The following is a 16,346-nucleotide window of genomic DNA, read 5'->3' as shown; positions in this document are numbered from 1 at the left end:
GCTAACATCACAGTGAGGTTATGCAAGTTATTTCGACGGTTCCTTTATTGCAGCTCCTGGGTTTTTTTTGTTGTTGGTTTTTTTTTCTGTAGTTTTATCGAGCCGCTGCTCACAGTAGTGGTATTTTTTTGTTGTCTGTCACTATTTCTGTGTGAGGAAGTGTGGGAAGAGGCTGATTTTAGGAAGCGGGAACAGAAGTAGGAGGGACCACAGTATTATGTAGATGTAGAGAGACCAAGAAGAAGAGCCCTTTGGTCAATTTCCCCTGTCCAGCCCTTTAGCAGATGCTACCAGAGCGACACCTCATCCTCCATTTATCTGACATACCGGTAGGTGGGGCTGACCCGGCGGGCTAACCCTGCCTCTGGTGTCCCTGGAACTGGGCCCCAGAGACCCCATGTAGGCTAGCTAACGCTTCCTACTATGCATTGGTAACAGAGCTCCTTCCACGGTAGATAGCTGAATGTAACCCTCAAATTAAACAACAAAAAGAAGAAAAAAAACATTAATCCCACTAACGAAATTAATTCCGTGGTATTTGAATTTAATAACGAGTATTTCCCCGAAACTTTAAAGGTACAAATCCTCTGTTTTGGTGTCAAATTAAGTCCCCGCGAGTCCGGCCACTCTCTTTTAGCTCGCTTTTCCTGTGTATGCCATCAGTAAAACGCACATCATATAATGGAACTGAATTTTCACACCCCTCCTCAAAGTAGTGACTAGCCTGGCCCGCCGCGTTACGTAGCAGACGCAAAGACAAATAATCGATGCCGTAATTCACCAATGAGTTACATGTACGGCGCTTGTATAACAAGACTGACACGTTGTTGTCAAATCAGCGGCGAGAGGCGGGACCTCGCGGCGAGAAGGGCCGCCCCAAGGAGAGAGCCCCTGCTCGGTCGCCAGGGAAACCCCGTGGCGTGGTTGTGTGTCAGTTTCACTGGAGCCCGCGATGCCGGTGAGGAGGGGGATGGGCGCCTCTGCGAATGTAAGGACCCAAGACAGAATCAGAGCCCTGTATGACATAGAGCAGCATATACCCCCATTATAAATAGCGACTGTAAATATACAATACACAAAAATAAATGGATTTATCCACCGGGGATCTATAATAGCCACTTCATGGATGCACTGCACCTGAACAGGACAGGGAATTTAACTTTCCGCCTTTGCGTTGGAGACACATAAAGAAGTTTGTTTCCTACCCCTGGAGAGGGAGCTACTTTTAAGGGGCAAAGGATACAGGAGACTCCGAGGCCGAGATACGGGCCTACTGGTCTGGTTGGATTTGATGTTGGGGGATACTCAAATGACTTCCTCCTGTACATGATTTTTGCCTCGTTTGCACAACTTTGGAATGTCTCTTTAGGTGAGTGCCCTTACATCTTTGATAATTATCACCATTACTCTCGATAATTTGATGAGGCAATGTAAATTACAGGCACTAAACTAACCGTGTTTTCAGTGAGCCAAACATAGCTATGATGAAGCTAACCAACTTAGCTAGCTAACTACTTAGCGTCCACTTAAGTTTATTAGAACAAGTTGGTTGTCCCACAGTCTTTTCCACTTTCTGATGCCTCTCCTTGGCTGGGTAAAATGTCCCCGTGTTGATGGTCTGTCTTTAAGGGTAGCTCTTGGCTGTGTCTGGACTGGTCTTCCACGGTTTTTTGGTCATCTCCTCTCCTCGTGTTGTTTTCGATAGCGAGCTTGTTAGTCTGGGAATCCACCACATTACTAAGCTTGTTAATGGCCATCGTTATAACATTACTTTAATTAAGCAACCATGTCCCACCATGTTTTCAGCTGCTTTGAGTCGTCTAACCTTTCGTGTGGTGGTGTTGGTGTCTTCATCAGTGTGTGTGTTTTTTTTCCCACAGTTTTCTTTTTTCAGGAATAAACCCAGCCACACTTGGCTATCGTTATCTTGTTACATTATTATTAATCAGTGGGACTATGTTTTGCCTCGCCGAGCGTAACGATAAGTTACAAATTGGTGTAATTTTCGAGCATTAACAGGCCTAAATACATCCTGGTTTGTTGAACAAGTTTAATCAATATAGTGTGATTCTGCAGAGGTTTTTAACACATCCAACATGACACAGTAGCCCAGACAGCAGCACATTATTATAGGAACTTTATTCGTGTGTGTGCTGCATTATTATCATCGGTACAAATTGAAAGTTTATCCGACTTGAAGAGTCCATCTACTAGGCTCGGAAGTTTAAAATTAGACCGCGTTGGGTAATGTCCAAACTTGTTTTGCTAGGACTAAAAAATCAAAACAAATTGTTGCATTACGCGTTTCCCCCTTTTAAGAGCTTAAATGTTGCTTTGACCCCGTGAAACTGTCGAGATGTATTAAAAGTTATTGCATGATTTAAGACTTTTGCATTTCGATCATTATTGGCGACTCGAGTTGTGTTAGCTAAGCTACCAGCTGCTGCTGCTGTGTTGGTCAACCAAAGCCATAGGCAACAAATGCTAAACTAGCTATTTAGCCAACTTTTTGGATGTTTTCCAGCCGATCGTGTCTTTATTTGCAGCCAGCACTTAACAGCATACACATCGTGTACACACATGGAAACTTATCTGCAAACCGATAGTCTTTTTTTTTTTTTTTTTTTTAAACAGAGGACATCTGGGCAGATAGATTTAAAAGAAAATAGGGTGTCTGCATCATGGTGAGCGACATCACGTTAATGCATTTGTAACTTTGCTGAATCGTGTGGATGAACGAAGCAGAAAGCTCGGTTGTGTTTTTTCTCCCTGTTCCCTTGTTATTTTCCGCTGGAGGGATTCAACAATCAGAAAACCAGATCTGTTGGTTAGTGACTTGCTGTTCTTCACCTCCCCCCACCACCTACCAACCCCCAGCCTCGGTGGCGGTTAAGAGATATGGGTGGTATTTTTGAAGGGGAGCTCTTGTTTCCTTTTTTAGCCTCCATTTTTTATTTCGACGTGTGAGCAAGCGCGAACAGCATTGTTGATCCGGAATGTAGTAATCACAAGTTCCGTTGTTAGTTGAGTTATAGTCATTGTATCTGTTCATGTTTTAAACACCACTGCGTCCCTTTAGATAAATCAGATATTGTCTAGGGTGTGAGAAAACGCAACCATCTCACTTACACACATAATGAGCTCATTCCAGGGATCATCTGCTCTTAGGATTAAGCTATGACTTGTCATTTTCTCTAGTCTGTTTCATCATAACGTTGTTGTGGAAAAAATTAGGACATGGTAACTCTTGAGTTGTGACAATCATATCTTGACAGTGATACTGGCATAAGACCAAGTGATTAAACTGTGTCTCACCATGTTGTGATTTGTTTTTGTGTGAGCTTTGAAATATATTTGGACCCTCCCGTTTTTTTTTTTTTACCGAGCACAATGGCTGCCCTAACTAACTGTCCCCCGAGTAGCTGTGTTCAACTCAGCTGCACCGGGAAGGACTGGAGCAGCAGAAGGCCTGAGCAATAGGCACAGCAAGCACAGAGAAAGCAGCCCTTATTTTAGTGTTTCAGACTTGTTTAGGTCACCAAATGCGCCACCAGTTTTGTGACTTATCTCCCTGTAGTTGTGTTTATGTTTGACTTCTTGTAAATTCACCCATATTTCCCCCCCCTCTTGACTCGAAAATCTACTGTTTAAACTGAATCTGGTTTCAAGTTGAATTGCTCGATGTCTTGCTGCCTGTTAATAAGTTTATTTCCTACCAAGCCTGGTTGAAATTCCACCTACTTAACTGTTATTTGTGTTTAGAAAATGTACACGTAGCCTTGAGTCAGAGTGTGTTTTTTCTTTCCTGTGCCGTAGTCGACCTTGCTTTAAGAGTACAAAGATTACAGGTGTTCAGGCAGTGCCAAGTATTCGGATTGATCTTGGAGGCCCCGTTGGAAGCCAGATTGCAATGTGCTGAGCCTTGTTTTCACTGGTTGTCACTGACATTCTCTGAATATGTTTCACATCTTTTAATAGACTGTGTGGGCTGCAGCTTTGCAAACTTGGCCACTCAGAACCATTGGAAACACGAGCCCTCTCCAGCAGCACTCCCCTTGACCTGACCCTTCTTGTTATCTTGAACAAACATTGTGATCTCTAACAGAGAAAAAAAAGACTTGTACACAACAAACGGGGAAGAAATGCAAAGAGTATTGGGAATGGGAACACAGACAAGGACGCAATAGTGGATGTTCCCAACTCATCAGGCCACCGTGGGAAATGAAAACATGCACTGTTTGGCTGCTTGTTGCTGCTCGTGAACTGACCCGCCATGTTGGGTTTTGTAAGCGCTGGAGTGAGATAAGTGTGTAAGTGGCGAGTTTAAACAGTGGACTATCTTCAAGATTAGCTCAGTGCTGTGTGTGTGTGTGTGTGTGTGTGTATCCGTCTGCAAGATGCAGAGCCCTCTTTTTCCACCCATTATGAGTCACTGAAACTTTGGAGATGTGAAGAATAAGCAGGCATGTGAGGTTAGCTTGGCCCAGTTTTCTATTTACTAAGGAAATATAGTCAGCCTCTTTCATATTCACACAGTGATGACATACCAGAAGAATGTGATTGTCAGGTGACGTGCCCTTGAAAACAGCACTCGAATGGCTGAGCTTTGTTTTCTGATGAGTCTGAATCACGCTATGTACAGAATTTTAACCTGAGTATGTACTCGTACAAGAGGGAGTGAAGTTGGATGTTGGCCTGTTTCCAAAAGAAGAAGACAGGATTCAGTTTCAGTGCCTACGCTCTGAGAAGAGAGAGGGAGAGGCAGCAGCGGGTGTTGCTGTGAGGAATAGGAGGGAGAAAGCCCTGTCCTGTGTTTTTTTTTTTTTGCTTTTCATTTGTATGCTGATGACACATCATTACACAGAGGGCAGGTGTAGCTATTGATATGTTAATATGGCCTTGTGTGCGTTGTGCCAAGCCAGTGTTGTGGTTCTTCACCTGTATGGAAGGAAGAAAGATTAATTTCACATAAATTAGGATAAGACGTGTAAAATTTGTGTCCGAGTGTTAATATGTGCACTGCTTTTTAATAAGTTGTATAAAAATGTTACATAACACATATTAACATATTTACCAACACCTAAGTCTCTTCTTAGTGTATGGAAAGTATTCATATGTCATGTAACTTGATTTCTCAGTTTCTCCTCTCGGAGCTGCCTCTCCTCTCCTCCACTCTGTACCTTCCCCTCTCTTTAGCTCCTCATCTGCAGCTGCTAGCTGCTGTGTGCCTTCTGTCTTGCACAATGGGGTTAAAAACAAGTCGCTCTGACGCCTGCTTCATCGGAGCGTTCCTATTGGTGCAGGAGCTCTGGAGCTGCTCCAATGGGGCGCAGCATTTTCTTGGCACTGGGGTAGCGGTGTTGCAGTGGGCTGTGCTGGGCAATTCTGTTTTGTGCCGAGAAGCAATGCTTCTTGGGAGAATAATGGAGGAGGAGGAGGCAGGGGGAAAAAAACAAGGCCAAAAGGGGGTGAGGCAGGCAATCTACGTAATAATCTTTCCCTCTCTCTGCTCCCTGTCTCTCTCTTTCTCTCTCTCTCTCTCTCTCTCTCTCTCCTGTTCTTGGTATATTGTACCCTTATGTTTTGTCCTTCATTTCCTTTCTCCCTGTCCTGCTTTCCTGTTATACTAAATTCTCACAAATATTTAGAGTTTTATGTCTCTGTGCCTTTTGAACTGCAGGTAGCCATTTTAGTCCTCACCACATAACACCTTAAACACCTCAGTTTTCCTGTCCTTTACTTTGTCTCTCTCCCTCTCTCTCTCTCCTTCTCACAGTGGAGGAGACCAAACAATCAAGTGAAAATATCCAAATGCTTAGTGTAAGGTGAAACCAGGATTGCAAAATCTACAAGCACATTTCCAAGTGTGTTTGCTCTGAGGGTGTTGTCAGGTAGGGAGAGAGAGCAAATAGGGAGCAGGACAGAGGAAAAACCAAGAGAGTTTTGTAATGCGCAGCAGTGCTAAAAAAAAAAAAAAGAAAAGGGAGAGAGAGAGAGAAAAGGAAAGAGGGGAGGTGGGAGTAGCCTGGTGCTAGGTTTTCCTTCATTATTCTCCCAAGAACCACAACTTCTCTAGGTGCCCTCCTCTGTCACCTTGAGCAAATGGTACCTGTTGGGAAGAGTGAAGTGTGAGTTACGGTTTGTTTACGCAAACTGAGTTTTTTTCTACAGCCATTCACTCATTCTTTAAAAACAGGATTGATATCGAAACAGAGCCTGTGAATCTTTTAGACTCAGATTTGTTTCTGCCTACATGATTGGCTGTTATTTATTCACACCCTGATTCCCCCTGCCCTTTGCCTCACATGCACCTCTCACATAATATTGCTTTTACTTCCTCAAGACATTTTTTGGCTCATCACATCAATTTCATTAGCTATGAAGAGTAGGGGAGAGACAGTTAAAGCCTGACCTCAGTTTGAAATGGTTGCCAAGTCTTAGTTTTTTATATTTTGAGACACCTTGCAATCTTACATTAGCTTGTCTCGTATACTGTGCTCTACTGTAAAAGTTATTGTCAGGCAGAGACAGGGCAAGCCCTTGTATCGCTGTGGACAAGGCTGTCGGCCAAAAGAGGAAATGGAAATGGAAATGTCATGTAGATGTCTTTGTCATGCAGTGAGATCACATGGTGAGAGACAGAGGGTGTCTCTGGTTTACATTATGCCAGAGCATGAGCTTATCGAACAACAAGATGGCTTTTTTGGGCTTCATGCCTCTGCTAGACTACTACGTGCAGATCATCCCTCTCCACATTTGGTAATAGACAATGGCTTACAGGGAATACAGCCGTTGTGAGGACAGACTGACGCGCCTGTGAAGTTAATTTAAATGTAACATCACAGTGAGCTTTACAGAAACACAGGTCTTGGTTGGCTCTTAACTCCCACCTCAGCTCTCTCTTGGTTAGGTTTTGAGAATGAGTGTTAATTTATTCCATTCATTGCATCAGATGGATCCTCCTTTCAGTTTGACTTCAGAGCTCAACAGGAAACAGAAACAGCTCAGACAGAAGTAGTCAAGCCCAAACAGGCAGCAGTATTTTGCTTACACCTTTCCTTTTTTTTCTCTCTCCCCTCGTTTACTGAGTCTCAAACGGACAGTGGCTGGCTTGTTTGCCCTGAAACAGATGATTGATTTTGTGTCATGCTGGCCCTGCTGTCAACTGCTCTCTCCCCCACTCCTCTTACAGCACTCTCTTGGCCTTTGTTCTCCATTGTGTGTCTCTCATCCCCGATCTGGTCCGGGTCCATTCAGGCAGCTGGACATTGTTGTGTTAATGGCGGGCCATGCTGCGCTCCCAGAACGCTCAGCCACTCAGCATGACAACAGCTACATCGCTGTTAGAACTGAAGCCTCATCCGGTGACGATACAATATCATACACGTTTATTACCGTGGTACCAGGTGTTTATTTAGTTTCTGCACGTCACTTGTTTGCCCCTGCATTCTCCGGCCTGTTTAGACTAAGCTTTTGCTGTTTATATTTGTGTGCAGTTGCCTGAACAGTTGGCTGGTGCCTCGGTCTGATCACAGCTTGCTCCAGGAATGTTTTCAGCTGGCTGTGCAGCAGCCATATCTGTTTCAGGCCATTCTTGTGCTCTGCAACTGTGGCTGAGAAATGGTTTGTCCGAAGCAGCTTAATGGGGCTTCATGTAATTGTTTTAGTCTCAATTTGAGGACGACAAGAACATGGTTTTTGGTTTAGATAGTGATTGAGGAGCTGTTATCAGCAGTATGGTTTTCCTTTTCTGTTTTTTCCTGTGCGAATGCTTGCACATCTTTTTCATTCCTTGCTTAGTTTTTTTTCTTTTCATCCATGATTGCGCTCAAACCGTTATGTCACCATGACAAGGCAAGCTATTGTAAATTATATTACAATGTATAAATTATCAACGTGGCAATGCATTATTCAAATGCCTCTGCTGAAGGCTGCCTTTTTGACAAACGCACGCAAACACCGAAGTCTCGTTCCAGCTGTACGCTTTCCATTTGTGGCATATGAGGAAGAGAGAGTATGGAATGACCAAATGCTCAGTACAAAGTCCATGCAAAGACAACACAATGTCTCTTGTGTGTGCGTCTGTCTGTTGCCTCGCTCATATTGTAAATGTGTTTGGGTGAGTGTGAAATAAGATCTACAACGAACGAGCGTTGCTTTCTCCCCGGCCACATATCCCATTTGTCTCAAAGCCAGCACCTATTGATTCGCCTGTTCTTCATCTTCAGTTTCTTCCTGCTGTAGCTCAGAGTGCAGCTCGACCTGCGTAGTGCTGGGGAACGGCAGATATATTCATATCCTGCCTTGTGCAGCAAGCATGTGTGCGGGGGCAGACTGAGGGGGCTGTTGTAATCTCACTGGACTGGATGTGTTATGGAGGTTTGGCGAGGCACAGGTGGACACCGTGAGAGCTTTTCAAACCCAAATTGTATATTTATGTACGTGTCCTTCGGGCAGTCTCCTTGAAGCTTTATTTGGGAAAGGCATCTTGAATATTCGCCATGTTGGAGAATGATTGACAGCCTGCATTCAACCAGTCAGATAGTGTTTCTAATAGTTGTAAAGGATGATTAAACCCTCTATGAACAAGGCTCATACTTAGGCCATATTTTCTTTATGTATAAAAACACGGAAGTGTCTCATTATTTTTTCATTGTGTTTAATACACAGTGTCAAATAACCATACCATAGTAAATTCAGCAAACTGCAGTGGAATATACAAGGAGAAAGACTGTGCTGCAGTTGCATGACAAACATGAACAGTTGTTACCCCCAATTTCCACATACTGTCTCCGTTCGGTCTGACTCCGTTGTGCACACCGGAGCAATTCGCTCTCATTCAAGACAACGGAGCTAAACCGCATCGGAGTCAGAATGAAGCGGAGATGGAGTTTGTAGAAATTTGGGGGTTTACTTGCTCATAGTGGGGGTGAAATGTCTTCCTCCCCAGTCATGTTTGAAACTATGATAAATAATATATATATATTTTTTTTTACAATGGGTAATATTTTGTTTATTATGGGGTTCAGACATCTAAGAAAAAAACAAAAAAAAAACCTATGTGTGTCAGCTCATCTATTTTACTTTCTCATCAAAAATACTGGATCAGGCCTTATGCCCCGCCCACCACCACTGCTTGCTACAGGTGAGCAGTTGGAGTATCAACACAGAGAGACTCAGCCAGAGTCAGACTCAAGTAGATGTATCAGAGCAGTGTAGTCTTAGGTTTATGCCACTTGTTAACTTGTAACTGGCAGTAGCTGATGCAGTTTTGGTGGTTGTGCTAATGCTAATGCTCTAACAAGGTTTCAGTGACGGATGAAACAGCAGAGTATCAATATGATTTGAGGAGGGAACGTCGGAGACTCAGCCAGACGGATCAGAACAGTTAGCACCGTTACCTATTTTATTAAGTTGATGTAATTTGACAGGTAGCAGTAGCCGACACAGTGTTTCTGGCTCTGAATCTATGTTAATGAGACTGTCATTGGTTCACTGTAGTTCAAGGTGGAAGGTGTCTCTTGTTGTTATCTGAAGTTGTAACAATCAATGAATGTATGCATCCATGTTCAGAGTAACAAGATCTGATGCTTCCTATGTGTTCGAGTGCCTCTTTTGGTCCGCAGTGCAAGTTAGTTGTTGCTTTTCAAATGCGTGATATCAATTCAATTTGTCGAGATTGATCATTCAACCTATTATATTTTTATTTTTACATACTATGTACTATTACTGTCTCTAAACGTTACAGTGTGTTCATTATTCCATTACAATCATATACCTCTCTGGATGGAGACAGTTTTGCAACTGCATTTCGGCCATGCCACACTAACTGTGCGTTCAGACTGAAAGCGTCGAGAGCGTCGCGGTGGCCGGAAGTCATTCATTTTCAATGAGAACCAGCGTCGAGGAGCGTTGAAGAGCGTCAAAGGCGTTGGCGTTGCGTTTTGGCGGCGAGAGCGTCAGGAGAAAGTTGAAATCTCCTGAACTTTATGCTAATGAGCGATGATGCGGAGCAGCGGCAACCAATCAGAGTGTAGATGTCCCCCACTCAACCAACCACAACCGACGTCAACTTCTTTGACGCGCGTCAAAAACGCCAGGGTGTTCAGACCACCAGCGTCGCGGAAAAGCGTCAAGAGCGTCAAGAGCGTCTTTTGACGCTTTTGGTCTGAACGACCCATAAGGCCAGCAATGAAATGTAAACAAGCTGGAGTGTTAACAAACTGCTGATGAATAGAGTATGAGTCAAAAAAAACCAGCAAGGTTGCCTCAATGGGAGTGGCACTTCACACAATATTTCAATTTTTTTTGCTGTGAAGAAAAAAATGTTTGCAGTCATTTGCAGGTTTTTTTTATTAGTTTGTGATGGAAAATATGATCTTCTTGAGCTAATTGTGTTGCTCTTGTGTATATTAAAAGTATGTATTTCAAGGTGTTAGACCTTCTTTCACTTATCAAATAAGTGAAACTTGAACATTTTGCACAGTAAACAGTTTGCTGTTCACAAGAAACATCTGCAGAGTCTCAGAAGATTTACAATCAGCAATTGCTGAAATTGAATTGCTCTCCTAAGATGGAAGATCAGCTCTGAACATATTTGCTATAACTGGTGGTATGTGTCAGCTGCTGCTCCATGTTTTTTTTTTTTTCTGTTCACCAGACGTAAAGCAGGAGTAACACAGATTTATAGGAGTAGAGCATGCTGTCTATCCCCCCCCCCCCCACTTTCCAGTTTCTTTAAGCTATGCTAACTGGTTGTCGGCTGTGCCTTTATATTTAAAACAGATGAGTGTGCTACTCCAGTGTTTGATAGTGATTGATTGACAGTTACCACTGTTTCTCCATAATGTTAAATTATTTACTGAAGGTGAATGTAGGATAAAGTAGTATGTGGACAAAAGATATTGTGTCAGGTTTCCCAGTAATGTCATTTAGCCAGGTACCGACTGAGTAGCTACTTGAGGTGTTTTTAAAGTTGTCACTTCCTTACTATGGACTTTCCCACTAGCAGCGACGTCGATAATGAACCGCTAATCAGTTAAGTGTCAAATTTAGCTGATTAAAATTCATTAACTAATTCTCGAGAGCTCAAATACTATGTAATTTACCAAGTGTGCGTGTTTCACCACAAGCTAACACATCAGAAGATGACGTGGTCACATTGCAGGGAAGCAGAAATATGTGGCAAGACAAAAAGTAGTGCAGTGTGGGAGTGTTACGCAGTAGAAAAGCACAATGTGATACGTAAATATCGCCGTTTCCCAAATACAGCCCGAGTACATTGTTAATGTTGTATAACCTGAAAAGCCAGCATACAATGGTTACAGTGCAAGGCAAAAAATAGCACCTCAGTGTTGGCTAGAAGAAGCTGCAGAGACAACAAAGCAGAGGATTTGCTTTAAGGTGGAAACACGATGCTGTTAAACATGATTGACAGTGGGGGGTTTTGTTAGCTACTGAACTACATTGACCGAGCCCATTGCATCCCCTCAGGAAGCACAGTTACTCGATGCTTTGAGAAGTGGTACAAGCAAAAGGAAAAACAGGCCAAAGGCTCAGCTAGTTTGGGCTGCTGCACTAACTGCAGTTACATCACAGTTACACGCCACTACATTGACTTTAACTGGCTTTTGACATTTGGCAGAAAAGTTGAATGAGGCATTGCAGACGTGATGCTAGCTGGTGCGGTATTATCCTGTGCTCATGATGACACAAAATAATGGATTTCCCAGTACTGTGTGTGCACCGGTTTGATTGTACGGCCGGGAAGCTGGGGAGTCAGTCCAGCAATAGCACCATCACTACTTAGGTACAGTAGACAAATAGGTCACAGGCAACAGGCAGTCCAGGAAAACAAGATGGAGCAGTGTCTGTCTGCTGCTCTGATGTTTGAAAGGCTTTTGGAGCAGTGCTGGGCTGTGACCGCTGTGCTATTGAATCGCATAGTGATCACTCTCCAAGATGCTGGAGTTTTGGAGCTGAACGGTGAACACTGGCAGCTGATGGAGGATGCAGCTCCAGTCCTCAGAGCGCTCCAGTGTGTCACTACCATTATGCGTTTATTGCATCAAGCTACATCCACACCAGTATGTTTTCTTAAAATACATATATTTTGCTACCTTTACACGTCCTGTGTCCACATTACAGAATACTGTGTTTGCATTGTGGTCTGGACAGGTGGAAACTGAGATCTTTTGAAACAATCATGTAAACACCCATGGTCGTTAACATGACTGGGCTTCATTAGACTCAGTTACTGGTAGAGAAGGCAACATGGATAATGGAAAAACCCTCATTAGTCAGATGGTTGTCTTTGCTATCAGTTGTCGTTCAGTTAAACAATGTGTCTGTTCCTTGTATGTAGTATTTATCTTTACTTTTTTGGCAACAATATAGGGGTAGACAGTCCGCTTCCTGTTTACGCCGGCCTGCACATGTGCACTGAATTTGATTGATTGTTTAGGATGCAATGTTTTTGGGGTGTGGTAGTATGGGTGGAGTTTGTTTGAGTTTCTGAAACAAAAGTAAAATGATTGTGTGAATAGAGATCAGCTTAGTTGAAAAATGTAGTTTTGAAATGAAAACAGTGTGGACATACCCCCAGTGATTGATTACTACCCATTGAGAAAAAAAAGGATGGCAGCCAGCAGCTGGGGTGGAGTTCACCAAATGAACATAACTGCACTTCTTATGTTAGTTATCCCACGTTAATATTCATCATTGCAATTTCTGTGGGACTTAATTTGTGTGCACACTGACAGCATGAGGGTTAGACCCATTACACAGACACTTACATTTTCTTACTTGCTAATGCTGAGATGAACAAACTTGCAACAGCACTCTGGTCTAATGAAGCCGCTGCTTCTGACAAAGAGGGAGATGCAGGAACATGTGACGGGGATCCTAGCGTTGCAAAAGACACCAAGTCTGTGCTGTGTCGTTAAAGTTTAAGTCATCGACACATATAAAACAGTCTCACAAAATCTGTGAAGGTTTGAGTTTATTCATGAATATGATCATGTATGTATTTAAAAGTAGTGTCTGTAAATATTATTTTCTTAAGCAGAAGTAAGCGATCCGGTCGTTTTCGCTAATGCTGCGTTCTAGGCAGGCTTTTGAAATCGTAAATTACAGCTTCAAGTCACAACTTACGACTTTGTAGCGTTCCAGGCAACCCACTCATATTTTTCCGACCTGTTTTACCTGTGAAAGTCTATAACGGCCACTCGTAACTTCCGACCCGTGTGGTCGTACTAGATCAAAATGGTACGACTTCACAGGTCGGAAAAACACGAGTTACGAGTTTCCTTGAACGCACCATAACAGTCCTCGTCCCTACGTCACCACATTCACGGCGTTCCTTGGCTGCACACACAGCCCTGCATGCCGTTCTCTCTCCTCATTGGATAAAAACTGTAGGATACGATAAATGTTTTCTCCTCGGCTCAGAGCAGAGCAGAGTGACTGACAGACCCGTGTTTCGGTCCAAACACTCTATGTAAGTGATTGCTGTCGGAAGATATAACTATTTAAGACTTATATTAACACAAATATATCACTTACTTCTGCTTTAATGGTCAGTATTAAATTTTGATAATACTATTAGTAAAACAATCTGCCTTGAATCTATATTTAGCCTATAACATAACATCAGTGACCTGTGGTGCATTTCAGACAACTCGCAAAATGAAAAGACGTCAGACGTAAAGCAACCATGTCGACCAAATTCACGTAGTTTAACATTTCAGCACAATGTATTTCATGTTTCAGTTTGATTTTCAGTCGTCTGCCCTTTGACTTACTTTTTGTGGGTGGGCTAACAGCAACTTGTTACATCTGCAGTGCAAGCATTTCGGAAGGAGGTAGAAATAAAAGCTGCCTTCAATACTACCAATGTGACACTGCGTCTATAAGAAGTCAACACTCGGGGAAGTACAGTGAGTTCAGTCAGGTAACTCAGGCAAAGGCTGCAGCTGCTCTAAGGCAACACACACTGAAGGACTTTTAGATTGAGGGAAGTTTCCTCAACAGCAACATGGTTTAAGAGATCATAAAGTGGGGCCTTGAATTCATCATGTTGGATGAGCAGCTCATCCTGGTGGTTAAAAGTTTTTGCCAACTTTCTTGGTTGTTGAACAGCTTCTCTGGAAACTTTTTATTCTAATGATAGCAATCAAATGATCAGAATTGATCTAACAGCAGGGGAGAGGTCACTGTCTTTTTTCCTGTTGATAACAAGCTTGTTGCCATGGATATAATCTTTTAGTGCATCAAGATAGCCAACAGGTGTACCATGTGTGGTTTTATTATCAGGTTATCCCACTGAATTTTTCTTTTTTCATTTACAACTTCTGGCTAATATTGTTAAAAAATGTGTTTTCTCCAGTTGTTTGTTGTTTACCCCATGTCATTGTTTAATGTTACTGTACACAGGATCAACACCACTTTGGATTTAGTGATTATTATTATTTTTAAAAAGCATGATGAAACAAGGATATCACTATTTTCCAGCTAAGACTAGGTTTTTATACAGTAATTGTTGTTGTGAGCTCAAGGATATTAAATGTTTATATTGTATATGCATTGGTTTGGCTTGGTCTATTTTTATACAGCACTTCATTTTAGATTTTAGTTTGGGTTGGTTTGGTTGGCCGGGTTTTTGCCCCAATTTCCACTGGATCTGTCTCTGCTCCGTTCCGACTCCGTTGCGAACATTCAAGTCAATCAGAGCATTTCCACCGTGTGTGCCGCTCCGTCTCCAGTCTGTCACAGCTCCGGCGTCCGGCAGAAATACGCAGCAGGTCTATTTTTGCCGGACGACGGAGCCATCACGCATCAATCCACGTCGATTAGATCGCCCCATACAGGAATTCAAACGCACCAAGCATCCGGTAAATTTCAAAATAAAACGCAACGACAAATTTTCTGATCGTAAATCATCACTTTGTCAACATTAGTTTCACCCGCTGGCACAAGTAACAACTCATTAACCAATCAGAGGCGACCTAAAGCTCACAGGACATCATGGATGAAAAAAATATTAATCATGGAGGCGATATTTTACATACACAACACACCTGTTCTACAAGAACACAAACTGAAAGTAAAAACAACAACACACAGAGTAAGTAGACTCACAGAAAATCAACCTCAGAAAGACAAAGTGAGCTGTTGTTTATGTTTTAATCTCACTTTATACACGGCTGTTATCACGATAGTTTGTCGTTCTCCTGTGATCTCGGGTCTCCAGCTGCTCTGGGCACCGGTGGGCGAGGGTTTGATACGTCAAACGGAGCTAAGCGTATCGGAGTCGGAGCAGAGATGGATTCAGTGGAAATTGGGGGTTCGTCTACTCTAGACAAGAGTGGCCTAGTCAAGCAAGAGTCTTACTTTTTGTTTGTTTGTGTTTTACGACGTGAATGTCACATAACGGCTGAGATGTAGGCTAATGTTTCAACAGCACTCAAAGTGAGGAGAGATGGCTTTTGAACCGTTTTAATAATGTTTTTTCTTTTGGTTAATGATTTCCCAGCTATTGATTGTTAAATGTTCAACTATTGGTTAAGTGTCCCATGAGTTTTCAGAGAGTGTCAGTGAGTACATTCTCCCATTTAATTTGATCTCTCAGTCTTTTAAAGGATTGTGTTGCAGTGTAGATGAATTGTTTGAGAGAGTGAAAGCACAGAGTTTGTATGTTTTTATTGTATTTATCCCCAGACTAAGGTCTGGGTTCCTCGCCCCTTCTCGGAGATTGACACTAATGTTTGCTTTTAACACATTCCTGTCTAGCTTTGCCTATGTGTGGAGCTGTCGTCTTAGTGTTTCTCAGTATTTTAGAAGAGATAGGCTACTGAGTACTCACTGAGTCATTGCAGTAACATTGCAGCTGTGGCTGTTGCATTTTTGTGTATATTTTAATGGGACAGAGTAAAAAAGACATATCTAAACTGTGGCGGAACTGGACAGGCAACTTCACTGCTCCAAATCTCCCTGCTGAGTTATTTTAGCTTAAAACAAAGATGTCATGCTTAAAGGTTTGACTGCTGCTTGGCTAATGGTTGCTAATTCCTTGCTAGCTGCAGCTAGTGACAGCTGCAGTTACAGTCAGGTTATAGGAAGAGATCCCTGCTGATAGGCCCTGAGTTCCTTGTTGTTGTGTTGAAGTTAAAGGCTTTATGTCCAGGTAAAGGTTTGCACAACTGTCATTGTTCAGAAGTTGAACTAAATCTGTGGGTTGACCGACTCCTGATTTAGATCTTGGGTCATGATTTTAATACAATGTTTTGTCCAGATCATAGATGTGTTTTAACCGTTGACCCATTTACATCCACTGTGATGTAATAATG

General features: G+C 42.6%; 1 protein-coding gene across 5 annotated transcripts in view; it reads left to right on the top strand.

The window, feature by feature from the left end:
- The first annotated feature begins 955 nt into the window (after window positions 1-955).
- Window positions 956-16,346, top strand: part of setd5 (SET domain containing 5) — a 33,789-nt gene continuing 18,398 nt past the window's right edge. For 2 of the 5 annotated variants that reach the window (XM_083971767.1, XM_083971762.1), the window contains exon 1: window positions 956-1,369. The gene's annotated coding sequence lies outside the window, so the exon portion shown is untranslated. Of the gene's footprint in view, window positions 1,370-4,169; window positions 4,311-6,042; window positions 6,129-7,315; window positions 7,365-16,346 lie in introns of those variants that run through there. The other 3 variants (XM_083971763.1, XM_083971764.1, XM_083971765.1) reach the window with 3 other exon arrangements.

Source organism: Trachurus trachurus, assembly GCF_905171665.1.
Source record: "Trachurus trachurus genome assembly, chromosome: 5".
NCBI lineage: Eukaryota > Metazoa > Chordata > Actinopteri > Carangiformes > Carangidae > Trachurus > Trachurus trachurus.
The sequence above is the reverse complement of the archived record's forward strand: the minus strand, read 5'-3'. Positions and strand labels throughout refer to the sequence as shown.